We start from the raw sequence: 8,277 nt of genomic DNA, 5'->3' as shown, positions 1-8,277 counted from the left end.
AAACACAATAATAACATGGACTGAACCACCACTCACAACCACTAGCACTTTATATAGCCTCTGTAGAAACTATCTACACCCTCACTTATCTTAACTGCACTACTGTATAGCTCTGTGTAAATAATCATTCTGTACATTCGATAATTTTTAATCCTACAACTGTTTACAACTTGCATAGTTCCCATTTCTGTATAGCTGTATATCCCAGATTCTGTAAAGTTATTTATTTCATATTCTGTATAGTTTTTCATATTTATATCCTGTTCATATCCTGTACATAGCTTGTACTCACTACAGCCTGTACATACTTATAGTTATAGAATATTCACAACATACTTCATACCGTGTACATTATAACATACCATAATAGACCCATTTCTGTAATATACTCACATATCTATATTATTGCTAATATATATTGTAATATATCTATATCACTAAAGCACTTCTGGATGGATGCAAACTGCATTTCGTTGCCCTGTACCTGTGCATGTGCAATGACAATAAAGTTGAATTCTATTCTAATTCTATTCTATTCTAATCTAGCTGGCTGTGAATATATCCAATCAATATTGTGACTTACTTTGTGCAGTTCACATTTGAGCATTAAAAACAGAATATGACTAAGCAGTCTCACCCATCTATATATTATCACTGTGCCAGAGTTTTCAGTATCACATTATCTTCATTAGGGTAGAAATCTGTGTTCAGATAACATTAAATAGATGACAATACTCCGAGAAAAGGAGACTTGAGGTTCCACAGCTCGATGGTAATTGACTAGCAGCAGTAACTGTATAATTAATGGTTTCCTTATGTCTGATATATTTGATTATCTAAGCCAAAACAGATAAAAGTAATTGTTTAAACTTTGCTTTTTTCATAATGGTAACTGGTGTCATAGTGAAACTGCAATGCTGTGTTTCTTCATTTTTAAACCAGTTTTACCACATCTGGGCTTGTTCTACCTGTCAGATGACAAAATCTTTTTCATAACCTCTTTCCCGTCATGTTCATTCACTCAACCAAGCTGCTCTGCTGTTCACTGCTCCCCACTTCCTTCTGGCGTCTAACCTCTAACCCTTTAGAAATACAAAATCTATAATCCTTTATTATGCATTCCTCAGCCACCATCTTCCCCTGGCCACTGTCCGTTGTACCTAACCATGTTTTTATAACCTCTAATCCACAGGTGTCGAACTCCAGGCCTCGAGGGCCGGTGTCCTGCAGGTTTTAGATGTGTCCTTGATCCAACACAGCTGATTTAAATGGCTAAATTGCCTCCTCAACATGTCTTGAAGTTCTCCAGAGGCTTGGTAATAAACTAATCATTTGATTCAGTTCAGGGTGAGATCTAAAACCTGCAGGACACCGGCCCTCGAGGCCTGGAGTTCGACACCCCTGCTCTAATCAGATCTGGGTACTGTGTCACACACCTCACCTGCATAATCTTAAATTTCTCCTTAAAAGGGGAGAACCTCAATGTGCAGGTGTTTCCTTAGACGACAATGCTCCTCAAGGTCAGGTTTACTTTTAATCTTGACCTTGTGATCAGCATATGAACGGCCATAATGGAGGAGACGCAAACACAGACAAACAAACAAACAACCTCTGTAAATGATGTTAATTGTTAGCGTCACCTCTCTGTAAAAAAAAAAAAAAAAAAAAATACACCACATTATTTGCTGAAATAATTCTGGGTTTAGACTTGAAATATAGTTTCTACACCTACAGCATATGTCCAGGATTTTTGAAGCCTGAACTGGGAAGGTGTGGTCTGTGTTGCTGCCTGTTGTCACGCCATTCACCATCTTATTTTGAGTTTCTTAGGAATAAACAGTTTTGAAACTGGCTTTCGCAGCATGCCACGCATAGCAAGTCTTGTGATTTGACGTATGGTTAGTAATATGATTAGTAATAGTTTTAGGATGATGGCTAGTCAGCATACATGTGGGCAGTAAGCAGTTCCTGATTTCATTCTTTGGATGAATCGTTTTGAGCGATGCTGCATTCAGATTGAAATAAAACAACAAGACAGACTTACTTTAAGGCACTTTATTTAACGTGTGTAAGTATTCAGGCATCTGTAAAGAAAAGTATTTTAGCTTTCTTTGGGTTTTAAACTTCGCTTTTCCAGTGAAAAACCTCTGCTTAACCCATTAAGCTCCAGTGTCTTACTTCCTTGTCGCTGTGTACACTTTATACTCACATAATCGCAACTGAAGAGTCTCCCTTCCGGGTTTATATTTTTTCTTTTGCCTGAAAACAGAGCTCAGAAGAGGTGTGGGCGTCTTTGTCGTGTGCAGAACAACTGAATTGCCAAATTGTGTGTCACAGTTGTTTCAGCTCAATCCTGGTTTCAATCTTTGAATGAAGTGTGTTGAGCAATGCTTCATTCAGGCTGATTTATCACACTCAAATTAAGACAGAAAGTTGAAGTGGTCATGTAGGAAACCAGACGCCTTTCAAAGCAGAGCTCAGGGCAATAAAATGCATGTAAATTGAATACCAAATTTTGAATTTCTCAGCTAAGACTGGGATCACTCTCAAGACCAGGAGAAGAAAGTATCCTACCTTTTGACCACAAGAGTCTGTTTTAAATCTTTTTTTTTTACATTAAGTTATTGAAGTGATTTCATTATGTAGTACACTGGCCTCTTTTTAGTATTATTATATTTGTTGATATCATGGCTGTTGTGTTTTGCCTATATGTTTGTGCACTGTATGCTGGGTAGTTTACAGGAAATAAAGTTCTCATTTTTATAACAGGCTCATACACTTTGCAAGCACAATTTTGCCTTCTCTGTGAAAATTCTATATTTGGTTGATATTTGAATTGAGGTGACATTGAGTAAAGTAGGTAGACCCTGTGCACCAGATATACACTAAAAAGGAACCGTTCTTTAAATATTTAATGCATGCAGTCATGACTTCAACAGTTTCTCTTCACGGCTATTTCTTAATGACCTTTTGGATGATGGGGAATTTCAAGCTGAAGATACATGGAATTCTTTGGCAACACTAGACTGCTAATAGATGAAAAAATTCCTAAGACAATTTTTAGCTCAGTCAGCTGAACTGAGGTCATCCTTTGTACGTGCCTCCACGTTTTACAACAATGGCTTCCGCTTCAGGATTGGACGGAATTCAATCAAGCTCACACAAACACGCAGTCAACTGATGGGTCTTTACCCAAACTGTGCTCAAGGACAAAGTCAAATCAATTGTTTCATGTTTTTTTATGGTCGTGGTTACTATTGACCATTCCGTTATAATAGCCCATAAGTCATAAACTTTAATTTGGGGGTGTTTTGACATTTTTTGAGTCTGCCTGACTTCACATTGGACTTAAATTATTTTTAGTTAGTGCAATACAGCCAACCAATGACAGCAAATCTTTCTTAACTGTACTTTACACATTACAGTAACCTGTGAAGTGTAACCGACTGACCACGTCCGGCTGACCTGTTGCACAAGACCTGAAAGGTCAATAGTGGCGTAAGGAGTTAACTTAGGTTCCAATAATGTGCAAGGATTTTCCAAGCTGTAACCTTTGCACATGTTAGCAGTTACCATGTTAGTTTAAATAGTAAAAACAAAAAACTTGCATAAACACTTGAATAAAAGCTTCTTTTTTAATTTTTGGCTGCAGGTTTTTTTTCTCCTTTTCAAAAGTAGTAGTTTGCCGAGGATGACTGTGCAGCTGTTTGGTATGTAGGGCATTTTCTTCTCTCTTTTTAAAAAACAGTAATAATTATGGTGCACATAATGTAGTGTAAAAGCAAGGACATACGGATGCAGTGTGTCACTGCTTAGTTTAAATACCGTTGAGTGTGGGTGTAGGTGTGTTGGCCTGGAAGTCCCCTGTATGCACGCACTCGTGTATATGTGTCTGTGTTTGGTTTAAGAAAAGGGCACAGTGACTGAACAGCTTATGCACCAGTTTAAAGTATGAAAAAATAAACAGGTCACTATTTAAAAAAAAGGAAGAAAAAGGGCATTTAAAGTTAGCTTTATAATAATAACAAACCGATTCATCAAAACACGTCTTGTTCAGCGGTTTTTCTTTGTAGGGATTAACTTTGTGACATCACTGCAGTTGGAATGTCCTTCTGGTCAGAAAAATGCTCTGAGAAGAAAGGCCTCCTTTTCAGAGGTAAATTTAGCAACTTAGTTTGGGGGAAAACCAGTCAATAGTGATGTGGGCATCATTGTAATCTGCTAATTATACATAGAACTATATGGTGTTTCCCACAGAGCCTCTTCCAAGTTATATTCCTCGGTTTAGGAATTTTGTGCTCCGTTTGATGTTTGCTCTCGATGGCTTCTGAATGTGAACAAAACCTTTTAACGATTCGGATCTTCAGTTTTTGTTTTTTATCTCTCACCATTCGCACTTTGCTCTGTGCCTGCCGCCGTCCTAACCACAGTCCTCGAGAAGGGGAATACCTTCGCTCTGATTCCCGGCGAATGAAATCACCTCCTGCTGACTCTTCGTTTGAAATCCCCCTTTTTTTTCTATTGTCTGTTTTGACCTGAGTCTCGGCTGCCTGCTAATTAATTTAATATAAATATTCTGATGCTGCTCGTCGTTAGTTTGCAGAGGCAGGCCTGTCTTGTTTATCTAGGTCTGTTTATATTCTTCCTCAAAGCAAAAAAAGCAAGTTCAGCAGTTCAACTTAAAAAGTATGCTTTTATGTCAACCTCTTCAAACACACATAGGCATGTTTACAAAGTTATATTCCACCTTCATTTTGCCTCCACCCAGTGGCATCAGCACACCGTGGAGCTGTGTTTTCTTCCTAAAACCACACTTCTATTGATAGCTGCTAAGCAGTTCTGCACAATCTGTGGTATTTCGCCATGCTGTGATGAATCCCTGCCCTGCCCACCCACCAGGCTTTCTAATTATTTCCCTTTATTGCATCATCTCGATGTTACTGGTAACTTAATTCTTTCTCGCACGTCCCTGAAAATTAATTTCTTATGTAAACTGTTGTCAGGCTTTCATTGGATCGGTGACTTCTCGGTGACTTGTGTACCTAGAGAGGACATACCGGCTGATCCAGCCTTTCTCCCAATATTTGCAGACCGCACATGACATCAAAGACACATCAAAAACCGAGACTAAGGTTAAGCACACATAATTCAGTAAACTGTATTGCTGATAAAGTCCTTGTTATGTCTGTGTTTTTGCTTTGAAGTCTGTGCACGAGCTGAGGAGTAATAACCAGACAGAGGGAGGCTTTGTTGTGTATTTAGGTTACTTTTTTAACAACTCTATAAGTCATCCATTCATTAGATACGTATTTGGTTAGTCTTTCATTCTTTTTTGCTGACTAATCACCATCTTCATTCATCATCAGTGAGCTAATAACACTATTCTAGACATTAAACTCCTTTTAGATCTTTTTTTTCAGTCGGCTGTATCTGCAAGGATTTGTTTTAATTCATACATATATTGTATTATACAGTACATTTATATATTTAGATATATATTTAGTTGAGCACAGTTAATTATATTAATGCTTACTAAACTTAAAGGCCTCCAGTATATATTTTATGGATTAATATATAAAGAGTGGAAAATACTCACGGTTATCTGCCTGTGGAGTACTATTTTGTATTTCTGATACATAGTGTGAACTGTTCAGGTCTAAATAACACAATTATCCTCTACTATATATTGTTGGACACTTGGCAGTTTAGAGTGATGCTTTAATAGCTTTTTGTAAATCAGCTTGAAAAGTTAGTTTATGTTGGTTAAAAATGACACTGATACACTCACCATCTACTGTGGACAATAAATAATACAGTGTTTGTTGTTCTAGCTTACACCGATTGACTCCCAGTAAAATCCAGAAATGCTTCCCATAGTTTTCGAAACGAGAACTGGAGGCAGAGCCAATGGAAGCAGCTCTCGGTTCAGGCTGAAGGGACTGACGCTCTCTTTATTTTTCAGATTAGACTGAAAATGGGCTTGTTCTTATATAGCACTTTTCTACTCTGCATGAGCAGTAAAAGCACTTTATATGACATGCCTCATTCACCCAATCACATAAACTCTTATATAGAAAGCACCTATAAGTGCTTTCTATCCAACATTCGCACACAACTTGGAGTTTGGTATCTCACTCTCCTGAGCTAGTCCCCTCAAAAGTTTCCCTTTTAATAAAGCTTATAGTTAAAAGTGGATCATGTGACCCTAAACCATCCCTTAGTTATGCTGCTAAGGGCTAATGCTACCCACTCTTTCACTCTTTAATGAGCTTATATGCTACTATTGCACGCCATTACCTTCATGTTGTTTGTGTCCTTCGTAGCTCTTTTGTCTTTCCCCTCTGAGACCGGTCCCAGCACATAGCTGCACCCTGCCTGAGCCTGGATCTGCTGGAGGTTTCTTGCTGTTTAAAGGGGAGTTTATGTTCGCTACACAGTTGCAGACATTCTTGCTTATAGGAGTTTATTGAGATGCTCTCTATACTACTCAAGATGAGTATTGTTAGGCTCCAAATGTCAAGCACAAAGAAAAGGTTATCCGTCTTCTCTGTAAATGCTAGATAATACACTCGTAGTGACTTGGTTGCCTTACATTTCTGTGTCACAATATATTTATTCCCGATGTTAATTTGTTTAAAAATCTTCTAAATGCATCTTTTTAATCCAAAATTCTCCTGAAGTTTTACGTGGGTATTAATTCATGGTTTTAACAAATAGTGTGGGTAGAGCACTCCACCCTTGATCTTATTTCGTCACACACACACACACACACACACACACACACACACACACACACACACACACACACGGTATCAGTGGACTGTTTGTTAGAGGCATGTAAGGTCGCCAGTTTTCAGGGACTCCAGATTGAGAGTAGAGCGTGAAGAGAGGGAAGGATTTCCTTCCACTGACATTTTCTCATTGTGCCAGTCACACACATACTGAGCAGCCACCCGCCCACATATGTACGACTGCACCGAGCCGCTGGGCCACCCTAATAATAATGCTGAAATAGATAGAGACATGGTAAGTGTGAGAAGCCATATTGACTGTCAGAAGGCTAACATGTGGTTCTTTTACAATGTTTAAACAGTCGACTACTCTAACAAGGAGTCAATTGTGCACTGATACTGGAGATATTGAAATGTTCTGCATAGTCTGCTCATAGATGTGTGTTTCTCCAGATTTGGACTTGAGGGAGTAATAAAGGCAGCATTGCTTCCATTGTTGGTTAGTGATTAACAAGAAAGGTGACATCATTCCCCCTTATTATGACAGTGATTACTGGCAGCACCTGAAGATATGCTTACACAAACCAAACCAATGGCTTTATGAACTCTTTATAACCTGGTGGAAGCACGTCGACGAGCTCTTTCTAATGTTTCATCAATATAATAATAATAAAAGTGTTGTTTTTGTGAGGCTAAGGTTGTAGCTCTTTAATTTTTTTTGTGTGTGTTTTTTTTCAATAATGCCGAAAAATGCCACACACTTAGTTGTGGCATCTTTGCAGGCTTTTCTAAAGTTAATTTTAGGACACACTCCTGCGCAATGTAATTATGTAAACAGAAAAGGATACAGGCTTGATGTGACCTTTTAAAAAAATCTACTCAAATGTTCCCAGCAAGTTTTGTTAGTCTTATAACTAGTATACAACATGGTAAAAATTAAAAAAAGAAGAAGAAGACAAAAAAAGGTTTTCCTAATTTTTGTCAGAGGTTTTTCCAAACTCAGAATTTGGATTTTCTACCACAGTCCCACAGAAGTAAAAGCATCTTGAGGTTTTTTGTATACCGTTACATCAACCCTTCCCCTCAATGAGTTCCTGCCAAAGATAGTCATGTCCGCTCTCAGAGTTGTGTGGGTGGCCTGAGTGACTGCATGTTTGGCTCAGAGGCAGCTTTATGGAAATGTGTCATATTTATATAAAATGGAGATCCACGAAGATTCAGGGAAAGCTGCGAGAAATTTTATGAAGAGGGACGTTTGGGGGAGGAAAATATGTGACAATAATTATGTGGAAATTATGTGGTTTTCAGGTAATTATTATTTGCACTTCCCAAACTCCCTCTAGGAACACCCTTGCTTATTTCTGCATTCCCAGATTAAAGCGTAATGAGATAATAGCTTTGTTAAAAGGTGGGGTCCAGTAAAGGTGTTTGCTCTGTGGCAAGGGTGTGTTAGGCAGCTGTCTCCACCCAGTGTTTAACCCTCCATCAGGATTTCTACTGTACTCTTCATTCGTCCATAAGCAATGAGTGTGAAGTAAACATATCT

Source organism: Aulonocara sp. 'chitande type north' Nkhata Bay, linkage group LG6, assembly GCF_057382095.1.
Source record: "Aulonocara sp. 'chitande type north' Nkhata Bay isolate Kocher_YH1m ecotype deep benthic linkage group LG6, A_spYH_male_GT1.1, whole genome shotgun sequence".
Lineage (NCBI taxonomy): Eukaryota > Metazoa > Chordata > Actinopteri > Cichliformes > Cichlidae > Aulonocara > Aulonocara sp. 'chitande type north' Nkhata Bay.
Note: the sequence above shows the minus strand (reverse complement) of the source record.